At 41.7% G+C, this 17,251-nt stretch overlaps 1 protein-coding gene across 1 annotated transcript in view; it reads right to left on the bottom strand.

The window, feature by feature from the left end:
• The window catches only part of PHACTR2 (phosphatase and actin regulator 2), a 222,614-nt gene that overhangs the window by 189,916 nt on the left and 15,447 nt on the right, over positions 1-17,251 (bottom strand). The window lies entirely within an intron of this gene.

Genomic DNA, 17,251 nt, shown 5'->3' with positions numbered 1-17,251 from the left:
GCAGTCCATAGGGTCGCAAAGAGTCGGACACAACTGAGTGACTGAACTGAACTGAACTTTCATGTCTGTACAAAGTATGAAGTGCCACAAATTACCACTATTTATGCAGCAAATAAAAAATCATGTTGGTAAGAAAAAAGGTGATTTCTAATGTAGACCATGACAGACTTTGGATGACAATGATACGTTAATTTAGGTCCACCCATTGTAACAAATGTACCACTCTGGTGGGGGGTGTGGATAATAGGGAGAGTTGTACATGTGTGGAGACAAGAATAAATGGGAACTCCCCGTATTATCTGCTCAGTTTTCCTGTGAACCTAAAAATCACTCTAAAAAAAGAAAATGTATTAGTTAAAAAGTCAAGCATTCAAAATTGCATTTGCCAATTTTAGGAAATACCAGTTTAAGGTATTTTAGTAAGTTGGGGAGCTCTAAATAGGATAATTAAATTGCGTTACAATGTTGTGTTGGTTTCTGCCTTACAACAACCTGAATCAGCCATAGGTACACATGTAACCCTTCCCTCTTGAGCCTCCCTCCCACCTCCCACCCCATCCCACCCCTCTAGGTGGTCACAGAGTACAAGGCTGAGCTGCCTGCTTCACACAGCAAGTTCCCACTGGCCATCTATTTTCCATTTGGTAATGTACATGCTTCAGTGCTACCCTCTCAATTCATCTCACCCTCTCTTTCCACTGCTGTGTCCACATCCTGTTCTCTATGTCTGCACTCTCTATTGCTGCCTTGCAAGTAGGTTCATTAGTAGCATTTTTCTGGATTCCAAATATATGCATTAAGATACTATACTTGTTTTTCTTTTTCTGACTTACTTTACTCTGTATAACAGGCTCTAGATTCATCCATTTCACTAGAACTGACTCAAATTTATTCCTTTTTATGGCTGAGTAAACTAAAAAGCCTCTTGATGAAAGTGAAAGTGGAGAGTGAAAAAGTGGGCTTAAAGCTCAACATTCAGAAAACGAAGATCATGGCATCCGGTCCCATCACTTCATGGGAAATAGATGGGGAAACAGTGGAAACAGTGTGTCAGATTTTATTTTTGGGGGCTCCAAAATCACTGTAGATGGTGATTGCAGCCATGAAATTAAAAGACACTTACTCCTTGGAAGGAAAGTTATGACCAACCTAGATAGCATGTTCAAAAGCAGTTACTTTGCCAACAAGGTACATCTAGTCAAGGCTATGGTTTTTCCTTTGGTCATGTATGGATGTGAGAGTTGGACTGTGAAGAAGGCTGAGCGCCGAAGAATTGATGCTTTTGAACTGTGGTGTTGGAGAAGACTCTTGAGAGTCCCTTGGACTGCAAGGAGATCCAACCAGTTCATTCTGAAGGAGATCAGCCCTGGGATTTCTTTGGAAGGAATGATGCTAAAGCTGAAACTCCAGTACTTTGGCCACCTCATGCGAAGAGTTGACTCATTGGAAAAGACTCTGATGCTGCAAGGGATTGGGGGCAGGAGGAGAAGGGGACGACAGAGGATGAGATGGCTGGATGGCATCACTGACTCAATGGACGTGAGTCTGAGTGAACTCCGGGAGTTGGTGATGGACAGGGAGGCCTGGCATGCTGTGATTCATGGGGTCGCAAAGAGTCAGACATGACTGAGTGACTGAACTGAACTGAACTGAACTGAATACTCCCTTGTAAAATGTAATTTTAAAAATATAACAAATATATAGGTAAAATGTAGATACCCAGGAGAAGGTATAAAAACACACTTGCTGCTGCTGCTGCTAAGTCGCTTCAGTCGAGCTCAACTCTGTGTGACCCCATAGATGGCAGCCCACCAGACTCCCCCATCCCTGGGATTCTCCAGGCAAGAACACTGGAGTGGGTTGCCATTTCCTTCTCCAATGCATGAAAGGGAAAAGTGAAAGTGAAGCCACTCAGTGGTGTCTGACTCTTAGCAACCCCATGGACTGTAGCCTACCATACTTAGTGTCCCACAAATAGAAGCAGCCTAAAGAACAGTATCATGTGGATTTCAAAGAAGCGGCGTCTCTAGGTGAGCTTTAGCCAGTGCTTGAAGTGGGGGAAAGGAAACAGCTCAAGGTTCTCCTTTGGGCGGTTCATGTACTTTTGCTTCTCCGTTTCTGGAGGAATACACACTGAGCATTGGCTTAGCATCGGGTCAAGGGAGGAGCCGGCTGGGGTGGTTTGGGTGATGGGCGGCAGACCTGGGAAGTGATCCATCTCAGTTCCTTTACTGGGATCTCAAAGTCAATCTATGGCGGTATATTTCTGGCTTAGTTCCCTCATTACTTACTTTCATACCTTCGTTATAAATTTCCAGAATAAATGGCATTGTACCATAATCCTAGAAGTGGAACAGATTCCATGAAAATAGCCCTACAGAATAAGAAAAAAATCTTAGGGCTACCATTATTTTTTTTTTTCCTTTTCTACTCACTATGTCTCTTAATGATGCTTTTTTAGAATACCTGCCCTTTATGAAGGGCTTCCCTTGTGACTCAGCTAGTAAAGAATCCGCCTGCAATTCAGGAGACCTGGGATTGATCCCTGGGTTGGGAAAATTCCCCCAGAGAAGGGAAAGGCTACCCACTCCAGAATTCTCACCTGGAGAATTCCATGGACTTTATAGTCCATTGGGTCACAAAGTGTCAGACACGACTGAACGACTTTCACTGAGCTCTTTATGAGAAGTCCGGCATTTCTAAGATGCATATACAGTTGCAAGGAACGGGATCTAAACTTCCTTTGCTGATAAGACCCAGTCTGTGGGATTTGGGAGTGAAGTTAGATCCATGGCCTTGTATTTTCCCTGTTAGAGTGAGAAAGTCTTCAACTGAGTGCATACTCAATGGGTATACCATCGGGCAGAGCACTGCTGCAGGCGATGTAGATGGAGGCAGGAAGGGTTCTAAAGACTGCTGTCCTTAAAGAAGCTTAAACCTCCTTGAAGTGCACCATACATAAGTTAACTACTATTTAAAAAAAAAAAAAAAAACTTTTATCAAAACCTGAGAAGGATGTTCCGTTTTTGCATAAAGCACTTTAATCCCTGCCTCATGACTTTCAACAAGGAACTCTGCTGCTGAAGAGAGAGAAAGAAGAAAGAATTTGTGGTATAAGGCATTCCTATAGCTTGTGTTTCTTCAAGTAACAAAAACATGAAGCACTGGGAATTCGATGGCGGTCCAGTAGTTAGATTTCATACTTTCACTGCCATGGCCCAGGTTTGATCCTGGTTAGGGAACTAAAATCCCACAAATTCTCTAGGTCAGGAAGATCCTCTGGAGTACGAAATGGCAACCTACTCCAATATTATTGCCTGGAAAATTCCATGAACAGGGGAACATGGTGGTCTACAGGCCATGGATCACAAAGAGTTGGACACGACTGAACACTGAGCAAGCTATGTAACAACCCCATAAAGGATTAATGATAGTTGTCTACTTAGCATTAGTTTTACTAAGTATTTATTTTTGAGCTATAATAAGGGGATAGGTGTTTAGTAATAAGATTATTTGGGTAAATGAGTTGGAACTGGAAATGCAGTACATCAAGATTTCCAGGAGAAATATCAACAACCTCAGACATGCAGATGATACCATTCTAATGGCAGAAAGTGAAGAGGAACTAAACAGCCTCTTAATAAGGATGAAAGAAGAGAGTGAAAAAGCTGGCTTAAAACTCAACATTAAAAAACTAAGATCATGTCATTTGGTCCCATCACTTCATGGCAAGTAGATGGGGAAAAAGTGGAAGCAGTGACAGATTTTATTTTCTTGGGCTCCAAAATCACTGCAGATAGTGACAGCAGCTATGAAATTAAAAGACACATGCTCCTTGGAAGAAAAGGTATGACAACCTAGACAACATATTAAAAACCTGAGAATATCACGTTGTCAACATAAGTCTGTATAGTCAAAGCTATGATTTTCCCATTAGTCATATATGGATGCAGAGTTAGACCATAAGGAAGGCTGAGCACCAAAGAATTGATGCTTTTGAACTGTGGTGCTGGAGAAGACTCTTGAGAGTCCCTTGGACAGCAAGGAGATAAAACCAGTTAATCCTAAAGAAAATCAACCTTGAATATTCATTGGAAGGACTGAAGCTAATGCTGAAGCTCCAATACTATGGCCACCTGATGCAAAGAGCCTACTGGTTGGAAAAGACCCTGTTGGTGGGAAAGATTGAAGGCAGGAGAAGGGGATGACAGATGATGAGATGGTTGGATGGCATCACTGATTCAATGGACAACAGTTTGAGCAAACTCCAGGAGACAGCGAACGACAGGGAAGCTTGGAGTGTTGCAGTCGATGGGGTCATCAAAAGTCGGTCACGACTGAGCGGCTGAGCAACATACAGTACCTACAGAGATCCTACAACCGTAACCAAACATGTCGCCAAATCAAAGATTTGATATTTCTTAAATTTCCCCTAAAATTAGATAAAATTGATATGACTGACTGTGGCTTCCTGGACATACTTCATCCATACAAGACAAGAGGATTTTCATGTGATAGTAAAATAAAGGCTTTTAATCTTAAATAAACAATATCTGTGAATACTCATCTTATTATTGTAAAGTGAAGTGAAGTGAAGTGGCTCAGTCGTGTCCGACTCTTTGCAACCTCATGGACTGCAGCCCACCAGGCTTCTCTGTCCATGGGATTTTCCAGGCAAGAATACTAGAGTGGGTTGCCATTTCCTTCTCCAAGGGATCTTCCCGACCCAGGGATCAAACCCGGGTCTCTTGCATTTTAGGCAGATGCTTTACCATCTGAGCCACCAGGGACTATTGCAAGAAAGAGTCAAATCACATTATTTATTTTTGTCAGGCATCCGAGATTTTCATCCTCCTCTTGTCACAGACATCACCTTAGCAGAGAGTGAAAACCCCAGGAAGGTGAAAATACAGAAGCAATTCCGCTGACTGTTTCTCAGAGGTCAGCGTGGATCACACTGTCTGCTCTCTGATGAGGTCTGTGACGCTGTGTTACAGATGGCGCATCTTACAGGTTGTTCCCAGTGACGAACAACACACTGCAGAGAACACTTCAGATGAATCTGAGCAGCAGTCTGAACGCTGCTTTAATTTGAATTTCATGATTCCAGGGCTGATAATTCTTGTCCTGGAAGAGCACACTGCTCTGTTTGGGCTCCATTTCAATAAGTGTCTCCTTGGAATTTTTTCCTCCCCTTGGCAGCACACTCAGCAGTAAACAACTCCACGGGACTGCCATGCAGTGACACACACTGCAAGAGAAAGGCCTCCTACACGCAGGAGCCTCTTCATGCCCCATAAAGTGGCCAGTACAACCTTCAGCTTTTGCACAGCTATGTCTCTCACTAATTTGTATCACCTTCCATCCCCACACTCAAGGGCATTTTCTGGAGATACCATTATGAGGCCAAACTGTATTTCTTCATCACAGAGAAGTATTAGCTACATTAGAAGAAAGCCCATATTACTTAATTTAATGTTTACATTAGAAGAAAGCCCATATTACTTAATTTAATGTTTAGCTGATTCCTCACAAAAGTGGGGCTTGATAGAAATTCAAATGCTGCAACTTCACGTGGTTTTAAAAATATCACCAAAAGGACAATTTAGACTGGGTACCAGAAATATGTTCTTCTCTTTCTGAGATGGTAAAATTCCTTCCCTGACACTTTCTAGCTTTTCCCCCCCTCAGGAACTGTCCAGGGAAAGGATGTACAATAAATATGATTTTCATATAATAGATCTGTATTCATACTTGGAATTAGAAAATCTCATCATTTCTATGGGTATCTTTAAGAAAACCATAAACTACACCCTCCTTCATTTCATAATGTAATTATCATCACCATCTTCTATGCATTTAAAAAATTTTTGTTTATTTATCTCTTTATGGCTGCCCACAGGCTTTTTCTAGTTTCAGCGAGCAGGGGCTACTCTCTTGTTGCAGTGTTTGGGCTTCTCTGCAGGGGCTTTTCTTGTTGCATAGTATGAGCTCCAGGGTGTGCAGGTTTCAGCAGTTGTGGGGCATGGGCCTAGTTGCTTCCCAATATGTGGAAACTTCCTGGACCAGGGGTTGAATCCGTGTCCCCTGCATTGATAGGTGGATTCTTAACCACCGGACCACGAGGAAAATCCACCACTTTCTATATCGATTGAACATGTACTCTGACCTCTATTAGGCACTGGGGATAAAGAGATTAATAGGGCAATCTTTGGCTTCCCTGGTTGTCTCAGTGGTCAAGTGCAGGAGATATGGGTTTGATCCCTGGGTCAGGAAGATCCCCTGGAGGAGGAAATGGCAACCTACTACAGTATTCTTGCCTAGGAAATCCCATGGTCAGAGAAGCCTTGTGGGCCACAGTCCACGGGGCTGCAAAAGAGTCAGACACATCTTAGCAACTAAACAACAACGAAGGCCATCTTTACCCTTCAGTTCAGTTCAGTTGCTCAGTCGTGTCCAACTCTTTGCGACCCCATGAATCACAGCACGCCAGGCCTCCCTGTCCATCACCAACTCCTGGAGTTCACTCAGACTCACATCCATTGAGTCAGTGATGCCATCCAGCCATCTCATCCTCTGTCGTCCCCTTCTCCTCCTGCCCCCAATCCCTTGCAGCATCAGAGTCTTTTCCAATGAGTCAACTCTTCGCATGAGGTGGCCAAAGTACTGGAGTTTCAGCCTTAGCCTCATTCCTTCCAAAGAACACCCAGGACTGATCTCCTTTAGAATGGACTGGTTGGATCTCCTTGCAGTCCATGGGACTCTCAAGAGTCTTCTCCAACACCACAGTTCAAAAGCATCAATTCTTCGGGGCTCAGCTTTCTTCATAGTCCAACTGTAGCATCCATACATGACTACTGGAAAAACCATAGCCTTGACTAGACGGAACTTTGTTGGCAAAGTAATGTCTCTGCTTTTGAATATGCTATCTAGGTTGGTCATAACTTTCCTTCCAAGGAGTAAGCATCTTTTAATTCCATGGCTACAATCATCATCTTTACCCTTATGTAAATCCAATAAATTTTGCAAAACAAATTTTGCAATCCAAAATTCTAATGCATTTAAATTACCTTACCATTGGCCAGAAAGTGGAGGGAAAGAACCTTAAAAATGAAACCTTCAGTAGGGAAAATACAGCCTGGGGAGGGTTGGGACTAGCACTGTAAAAGAAATCAGACTTCTCTTAAGCAAGAGAGCCCACAGTGATGGGCTGAAGAACACTCTAATTCCTCCACCCAACATGGCCACATCCTAACCTCCAGAATCTGTGCATGTTGCTATTGTTTTTCAGCTGCTCAGTCATGTCCAACACTTTGTGACCCCATGGACTGCAGCACACGAGGCTTCCCTGTGCATATGTTGCCTTATATGACAGAAGAGACTTGGCAAGTGTGATTAAATTAGATCTTGAGATTATCCTAGATTATCTGGGTGGGCTCAGTCTAACCACAAGAGTCCTTAGAAAAGGGAGCCAAGAGGATGAGAATCAGGGGAGAAGATGTAAGGACCAGACCAGATGTTAGAGATGAGAAGAAGCGCTGGTACTGGCTTTGAAGATGGAGAAAGGGGCCATGTGCCAAGGGGTGTGGGTGGAGTCTACATGAAAGTAAAGGCAAGGAAATGAATTCTCCTCTAGAGCTTCGCAGGTGGTGCTAGTGGTAAAGAACTCGTCTGCCAGAGTAGGAGATACAAGAGACATGGGTTCAATTCCTAGGTCAGGAAGATCCACTGGAGAAGGAAATGGCAACCCACTCCAGTATTCCTGCCTAGAGAATCCCATGGACAGAGGAGTCTGCTGGGCTACAGTCCATGGGGTCACAAACAGTCCGATACAACTGAAGAGACTCAGCATACACCTAGCACACACACACGAGTTTCCAAAGAAATGCAGCCCTACTGGCACACTTCAGATTCCAGAACCATAAGAAAATAAACGTGTGGCTTAAGCCACTAAGCTTGCAGTTATTTGTTACAGCAACGACAGGAAACTAATACAGACTCTCTTTACCCCACTAGAAGCTAGACTTGGTTCCCAGCACAAAGACAGATACATTTGATCGTTGCAGCTCCAAGTATAATAAACCTTTGTGCATGTGTGGTCAATCGTGTTTGACTCTGTGACCCCATGCACTGCAACTCTCCAGGCTCTTCTGTCCATGGAATTTTCCAGGCAAGAATACTGGAATAGGTTGCCATTTCCTCTTCCAGGGGATCTTCCTGACCCAGGGATCGAACCCGAGTCTCCTGCATTGGCAGTCAGATTCTTTGCCATTGAGCTACCTGGGAAGCCTTCAATAAACTTTCAGCACTGGCCTATCCTAAATTGACTATTTCTTTGAACTTATCTTCTACCACTCTCCTTTGAAATCATGTCACTTCCTCTATGTTGACCTCCGAGCCATCCCCCCAGTGGATGAAGCCTGCCCGATCTCATGTTGTTCCCTTTTTCTGACACTCACAGCTTCTTCACAAATCTGCATGTCCTCAGAGACGCCTTCCTTGACCGCTCTGTCTTCAAGCAGCCATGTCATGCTCCTGACACCACATTCTATTTTGCGTCACAACACTTACAACTACCTCATATATTTGCTCATGTACCCATCTCCCCTGATAGAATGTAAGCCCTGTTTTGTTCACTGCTATATGGCCAGAACCTGGACAATTTCTGCAACACTTGCTCAACGCAAAATTTTTAAGTACACAAAACTACTATGGGGGTCTTGATTGGCACGGCAAATAGTACTGGGGTATTTCTCTTTCTCCAGATAAAGAACATTAGCTCTAGGCCTTTCCTTGTTAGAGTATCTAATCTTTGTATACTTCAAGTTAATGAGGAAAAATGAGCAGCAACTTCCCTTGGAAATATTAAGAAAGATATCTTTCACTTTCTGACTGAGAGAAAGGGAGAGTTTTATTTCAGACGAGGCAATAGAATAAATATGCTATATGGAAATAATTGTTGAGTTGAATTGTTGAAATCTAACTTCAATATCTCTCTGAGTCCTAAGACACTCCCTCTCTTTCTCTCTCTCCCATCTTTTATATACTTATGTATATACTTTATATAGCAAAAGATACATATTGGGATAGTACACAATTTATGAAACTTTATTCCACAAATAAAACCTATAATAATATCTCAAAATGCTATGAATTACTAATAGGTGGATCATAGATCTGGCTCAAATTGAGTAACTTTCTATAAGACCTAAGCTATTACAGAGAATAAGATAATGCTTATGACTGAGAAGACACTCACAAGTTCATATTTTAACCAATATAACAACACTTGTGTGTAATATGATAATAAATATAATAACCACAAAATAATAAAAATGGTTTTTAAACAATCAAACTATAATTTACAGAGCAAACTATTTCCTGCCTAAATCAATCCTCTTGTGAAGTACTTCACTCATCCTAATGAAGTTATTAGTGTTCAGAACATTTTTATAAATTCGATTGGAATTACCATCAGAGATGGAAGAAAGAAGATACACAAATGGCCAGCAAACATAAGAAAGAAAGCTCAGCATCATTAGTCATAAGGGTAATACAAACCAAAACCATGGTGAGACAATATTTCACATCACTAGGATGGCTATGACTTAAAAAATGAAAAGTGACCTGTGTTGATGAGGATATTCATAAGCTGGAGCCCTCATATATTACTGGTGGGCATGTGAAACGGTGCGGCCACTGTGGAAACAGTTTAGTAGTTCCTCAAAAGTTAAACACAGAATTACCATATGACCTAGGCAATTCTACTTCTAGGCATATACCCCAAAGAACTGAAAACAGATACCCCCAAAATACACGTACACAGATGCTTACAATATTTAACACTATTCATGACACAAGTGTCCATCAGTGGATGAACGGACACACAAAATGTGGCATATCCACGCAGAATCCATACTGATGCTATTCAGGCATAAAAGGAAGCATTGATACATTCTATAAGGTAGATGAACCTTGAAAACTTTATCCTAAGTAAAAAAAATCAGATAATAAAAGGTCATATACCATATGATCCCATTTATAGGAATGTTCAGAATAGGTAAACCCACATGGACAGAAAGCAGATTGGTGCATATAAGAGGCTTAGGTGGAGGGGAAAATAGAGAATGACTGCACAGTGGATACAGAAAGAGTTTTCTTTTGGGTGATGAAAATATTTTAGAACCAGGTAGAGTAGTGGGTGGGCTTCCTAGGTGGTGCTAGTGGTAAAGAACCCACCTGCCAAAGCAGGAGACATAAGAGATGGCAGTCCAATCCCTCGGTCGGGAAGATCCCCTGGAGGAGGGAATGGCAACCCACTCCAGTATTCCTGCCTAGAGAATCCCGTGGACAGAGGAGCCTGGTGGGCCACAGTTCCATAGGGTTGCAAAGAGTCAGACATGACTGAAGCAACTTGATATGCGTGCACAGAGTAATTGATAGTTATACAACACCATGAATTTACTAAATACTTTGTATTTAGATTGGATTGTATACTTTAAAATGGTTAACTTTATACTACATAAATTTCATCTCAATTAAAAAATTTCTTTTTAAAGATGAGAAGATTCTTTTTAATTCTCCAGGGCTACCTACGTAGTGACATATCATGTTGCTTGTGGTTAGTTACTTAATAAATATTTATGAAACTTAATGGTATAAAGTATTTATGCCCTGAAAGCAAGTTTATTTTTTAGAATTGGTCAAGATCATTTTAGGCCAAGTCAGCTGAATAAGTTATCAAATTGAATCATGCCATCTTAGTTGTAAAAATAATAATGTGTAACTACAAAATCAGAGACCCCTGCCAGAAATGAATAAAAGTGAGCAGGACCCTGTGGGGCCTTTCCAGGGATAGATCTCCCAACCCCTACCCCTCAGGTTCCCCGTTTCTTGTTTGAAAAGCTTTAGCCTCCTAGGCCTTCCCCAAGTTCCAAAGAGCAAATTTAATTAGAGAAGTGAGAAAATTCAGAAACAAAGGAAAGCAGTCAATCAAGACAAAACAGAGTTTAGCCATAAAACAAAGTCAAGGGCCTTTAGTTCCTTCTCAAGAGCTAGCGATAATATCCTGAGCCATATCTTTGGGTTGTTTTGAAGATACTAAAACCCCCATCAGGTGGAAGAAGCTAACTTCAAGCTAACACCAGAATGTTGACCCCAGACAGTTGGAACCAGATGTTGATAATGTTGACTCCTGAAATACCACCCAATTCCCCACCATCAACCAATCAGAAGAATGTCCATGAGTTGATCAGGTACCTTGTGACCCTCTCCCTCAACTTACCTTTAAAAGCCCTTCCCTGAAAGCCATTGGGGAGGCCAGGTCTTTTGAGCATGAGCTGCCTGTTTTCCTTATTTGATCCCTTGTTAGATACTTTGCAGTAAACACCGTACTTTCCTTCACCACAGTCCAGGGTCAGTAGATTGGCATTACTGCGCAGGGGCGAATAGACTCCGGTTTGGCTTGGTAACTCATGTTTCCCACTGCTTAGAGAACCTATTCCTCAAACCCTCAGCCCACATGTCACCTCCCCTTGGAGCTTCTCCACTCTCGTCAAGCAGAGCTTCCCCTTGACTCTTCCCCTTTGTACTGTACACAGCTACCCTAAGCACTTCCTCTTCTAGAACTTATCTGTCTTCCCACAGCAGTGTCAGATCAAAAGAAAACAAGAGTTTCATTTTACTGACAGACACTTAGCAAGAAGCACCATGTTGGCAGATAGAAGGCTTCACAAATGTTTGTTGAATGACGAATGAACAAAGTTTTTGGTGGTCTGTAAACTGACTTGAGAGACAACTTGAAAATCAGAATTTCCTATTTGTTTTGAGTAATATCAACATTCTGAAATTAATGTATACCCATCCAGTGTGGTTTTTGAAAGAAATTCTCTTTGGCTGTTTAAATTCTAATATCTTTGCTAAAATCCATCCCTGTCCTTTAATTGACATCTTATACTTTTTCTCCCTAGAGTGACTTGCATGCACAGAATTCTCAAGCATCTTAAGAAAGACGCTCTTAAGACCAAAGTTTTTCAAAATAAACCTGTGCTAACTTGCTCTCATAAAAGTAAACAACAGGTCTTTGTCATTAAGGAAGAAATATTTTAATATTTTTGTAATCAAGCTGCCACTGCAATTCTGCCAGGCCTCTCTTATCTCATGGGAACATCCTCTGATAACAATGCAGTTTTGTGCTAAATTTCAAACAAATCTGGGCCACTGCAGGTTTGAAGGGGTGGGGATGGTCATGTAATTATGTGGCTTCATTCTGTTGTTACCCAAAACAAGATGAAATTCTTAGCATTTTTCTTTGACATTGGGCCACTTCTTGAAACTTGAAACAGCATGAAACTTAAAAGCGTTCAAGCAAATTGAAATAAGAAAAAAAAAAATCAATGTTCAACTGAAACCACACCAAAGTGATAACAAGCTTTTACAAAGCTATGCTTACAAATCTCCTGAGTTCTGTAACCCAGTCTTGTTTAAACAGCCAATCATTGGAATGGAATTCATATTACCAAAAATAGTACTTCCATGCCCCAGCACTCAGGGTTCTGATCACTACTTGGCATTATAGCATGTATTTATTTGCTTATCTCTTTGTTGCCTTTTTGTCCCAATACCATGAGAGTTCTGTGGGGCAGGGACTGGGTATGTCTTATCACTGTTGTGTTCTCTGCAGGCAAAAGGGCATCTAACACAGCAGATTCTCCATTCGTATTTGTTGAATGTATCTTTCATTTAAAGTATATCCTAAAATTGTGATAATTAAAAGGAGATAAGTTATAAGAAAGATGTACCTCGAAGCAATTCAAAACAGTAAGCTTCACCCAGTCATTTTTAACAATTGCAAAATTCACACACTTGCTAGTGGAATTAAATCATTAGAGATACATTGATGTGATACAAAAGGGGACATAAAACAAAGTGCTCAGCTGAAGCTGAAACCACTATGTAGCACAGAACTTAATTTGATAAGTTATCAAACACTATTTGAATAAACCATCTAAGTAGCAGGGGAGTTTAAATTAAAACTTTAATATATCTCAAAATAAACACAGTTCTAGAGAAGAAACTATCTTATTCTCTTGTATATATATGACTAAAAGTGTTAGTCGCTCAATTGTGTCTGACTCTTTGCAACCCTATGGACTGTAGCCTACCAGGCTCTCTGTCCATGGAATTCTGGAATGGGTTGTCATTCCCTTATCCAATGGATCTTCCCAACCCAGGGATTGAACCTGGGTCTCCTGCATTGCAGGCAGATTCTTTACTGTCTTGAGTCACCAGGGAAGCCCCATATGTGACCATATATATATGTGTGTGTGTGTGTGTGTATATATATACACATACATACATACATAAATACATATATACACACACACTTTTGGTTTTTGTCTGCACTGAGCAGCATGAGGGATCTTAGTTCCCCAACCAGGGATCAAACCTGTGCTCCCTGCAGTGGACGCATGGAATCTTAACCACTGGACCATCAGGGAAGTCCTTGTGACCATATTTTTAACATGAGGGAAATAATGTACTCAGCAAGTATTTATAACAGGAGACCAAGGTAGTAATACTTTATTTGATTCCTGGTTCGTTATGGTATTTTTTTTTTAGCTCTCCATCTCTCATTTCTACTACTGCACTCAACTCTTAGACTCAGTGATAACTCAGATTCATCTCCCTGGCTGGATCACCCTCTGGCTTCTTGGCTCAGCCCTTCTAGAAGCCCCTCACCTGATCCAGTGCCCTCCAGGGGCTGGCCTCAAAGACAGTTTGAATGCCATGTTCCCATCCAGCAGACACAGAGTAGAGTTTACCCATCTGAATCCAACTATATGCCATGAAAACCAACTGCTTCCCTACAACTTGAACATAGATTGAGGGTATAATTCCAAGTTGCTTACTTTACCCATAAATCTCAAGTCCACTCTCAACACAGGAAGACAAAAAAAAAAAAAAAAATCTAGTTCAAATTAAAAAAAAATTTTTTTTAATTTAAAATTTTTGGCCATACTGTGCAGCATGCAGGATCTTAGTTCCCTGACCAGGGACTGAATCGTGCCCCCTGCCTTGGAAGCACGGAGTCTTAACCACTGGGTCACCAGAAGAAGTTAAAAAATCTAGCTGAAATGATCTTATTGTGGTCATGTTGTTGTTTGGCCACTCAATTGTGTCTGACTCTTTATGATCCCATGGACTGCAGCCCACCAGACTCCTCTGTCTTGGAGATTTCCCAGGCAAGAATACTAGAATGAGTTGCCATTTCCTTCTCCAGAGGATCTTCCCAACCCACAGATTGAACCTGTGTCTCTTTTGTCTCCTGCACTGGTGGGTGGATTCTTTACCACTAGCCCTGCATTGGGAAGCCCAGCAAATGAATCACGAGGACCAAATGCTTATAAGATAAGTATTAACAAGATTTCACAGCTAGTTCTGATGAATGAAAGAAGAAATTCAATAATAGCTTGTGTAGGGGCAGTGTGCAGAATGATGGTAAGACAGAACCTTCAAACCACTCATCCTAAAATACTGTGAGGTGGGGACCCACACCGTTACTATCTGAGGTGTATTTACTCAGGCTACTGGGCCCCACATGGCAGGGCAGTATAAGCTGTGCTGCTTTCTGGTTAACTGATGCAAAAACACAATGTACTGGCTTTTAAACATTTCTAAAGGCAGTGCATGCTTATTATAAAAGCAAAACTCAGAAGACCTCAAACAAAATCGAAAAGTATGAAGTAAAATATAAACGTTCCCCCTCATTCCCCAGGGATTGAGAACGGCTAATAGCTTGGGATACACTCTTTCCAGGCATTGCTCATGAACCCACAAATTGTTTTTATAAATACAAAACTGGTTTCATATGCCATAATCACATTAAGTTATTTTTAACAAAAGCTCAGAACTATGTCTCTCTCATCTGGGTATTACATTTAAGTTTCTTCCCCACCTTCTAGGTATGAAGAGCAAGACACATTTAAGCCCAGTGATACGTTTTAGGTATTTTGAAAAAGCATTTCTCTTTCTGAGGCAAGCAATTGGAAATATTCATAGAAAATGGATAAGAAGTATCACTAGATTGCACCCTTTTCCAGCTGAACTCTGGTTTCTTTTGCTCCTCATGTATGTGGAAGTTTTAGCTGTCTCATTCCTTTGATATACTCAAATCCTCCTTGAGGGAGTTAAAAAAACACAAAACCTTTGTTTAGTTACATGGTACTCTGTGAGATATCAAATTTAACACATATTTAACACATACTATAATTATTACACGTTCTAGCTTCCCCTGCAAGGAACCCCTACAAAAATTTACATTTAAAAATTAAAGATTTGAGGATATCCCTGGTGGTCCAGGGGTTAATGCAGGCGGTGTGGGTTTGATCTCTGGTGGGGGATCTAAGATCCCACATGCCTTGGGGCCAAAAAAACCCATAACAAAAAACAGAAGCAACATTGCAACAAATCCAATAAAGACTTTAAAAAATTCTAGATTTGGTTTAATGGGAGTCAAGCAGTGGCTCAGAAGGTAAAGAACCTGCCTGCAATGTGGGAGACATGGATTCAATCCCTGGGTTGGGAAGATCCCCTGGAGAAGGGAATGGTTACCCACTCCAGTAATCTGGCCTGGAGAATTCTATGGAAAGCGAAGCCTGGCGGGCTATAGTCTAAGGAGTCGCAAAGACTTGGACGCGACTAAGCGACTTTCAGCTTCATTTTCAAGCAGGAAAAAAAAAACCAAGATTCCCAACAACTACACCTGGAGGTATAAGGAGTTTACCAATAAGAATGTATAGATCCACCATCATCAGTTCAGTCAATCCTAAAGGAGATCAGTCCTAATTACTCTTTGGAAGGAGAGTAATTACTCTTTGCCATCATGGTGCTACGTAAAACATTTTGCAGCTTAGTAACAATGGTGCAAGCAGTGAGTCAGCCAGTGTACACTAAGAACCTACTACTGTGTGCCACATACGGGGCTAGGCCTTAAGGAAACCAAGGAGGAGACAACTTTGCCCTTGAGCCACTGCTCAAGGCGTAGACCTGGATGATGGGGATAATGGAGGTAAGGGATCAATGACAATACAATGGTATGTTGGCCAGGAGAACTCAAGGAGTAGGTAACCCTGAAGTCAGGTGGAGAAGGGTTTCCAGATGGTGATAATGAACTAAGTGTCCTGAAAGATAAACAGGAATCCACCAGGTGAAGAACAGGGAAGAAACAGGGGACAAGGAAAAGAGCATGGTGCAAAGGAGAGAAGTAAGAAGACATAATATTGAGGGTGAGATGGAGAGCCAGGAGTGTCAGGGCCCAAGGCCATGTGATTAGAAAGTGAAAGTTGCTCAGTCATGTCCGACTCTAACCCAGGCCTGAATTCTCCAGGCCAGAATACTGGAGGGGGTAGCTGTTCCCTTCTCCAGGGGCTCTTCCCAACCCAGGGATTGAATCCAGGTCTCCTGCATTGCAGGCAGATTCTTTACCAGCTGAGCCACAGGGGAGCCCAAGAATACTGGAGTGGGTAGCCTATCCCTTTTCCAGAGGATCTTCCTGACCCAGGAATCGAACTGGGGCCACCTGCATTGCAGGCGGATTCTTTACCAACTGAGCTATCAGGGAAGCCATGTGACTAGAGGTGGGAGATGATGTCAATGACACAGGTTGTTGCTCTTATAAGCAGACGAGAACTTTGTGTGAGAACCTTGAATTTTCATTTTACCCTGACAGCATGGGCAAGATCAGTGAAGATTTTGTCAAAAACTAGGAAATAAATTGAACTGCCACTTAGTCTAAGTGAGTGTCAAAAAAATTCATGAGCTCCAGCTCACACACATGAACCACAGGAGAACTACTCAGGCCTCATGGGGTCTGTGTCCTATTACTTTGGATAAAAGGGTAACAGTCTTGGCGGTCTGGTTTCCTAGACCACAAAAGATAAGAAACAGCACATGCAAACATTTTTTATTTGGTATCTATATAAGATGATAGATGTTAACTAAAATGATTGTGAGGATCATTTCACAAGATATATAAGCCAAGTCATGATTCTATACACCTTAACCTGATACAGTGCTCTTATATCAATTATATCTCAATAATACTGAAAGGAAAAAAGAAAGAAACAGCTCATGGAAAGGGAGGGGAATGGAACTGCCAGAAGCCAGTGCACTTAAAACAGCAAAAAGGGACAACCAAGCATCAGGAGATGCAAGGTCGGAGGGCAGGGGAGCCAGACCAGGCGTGGTGGGG

This window comes from Bos indicus x Bos taurus, chromosome 9 (genome assembly GCF_003369695.1).
Source record: "Bos indicus x Bos taurus breed Angus x Brahman F1 hybrid chromosome 9, Bos_hybrid_MaternalHap_v2.0, whole genome shotgun sequence".
Lineage (NCBI taxonomy): Eukaryota > Metazoa > Chordata > Mammalia > Artiodactyla > Bovidae > Bos > Bos indicus x Bos taurus.
This window is presented reverse-complemented; position numbering and strand designations above follow the sequence as displayed.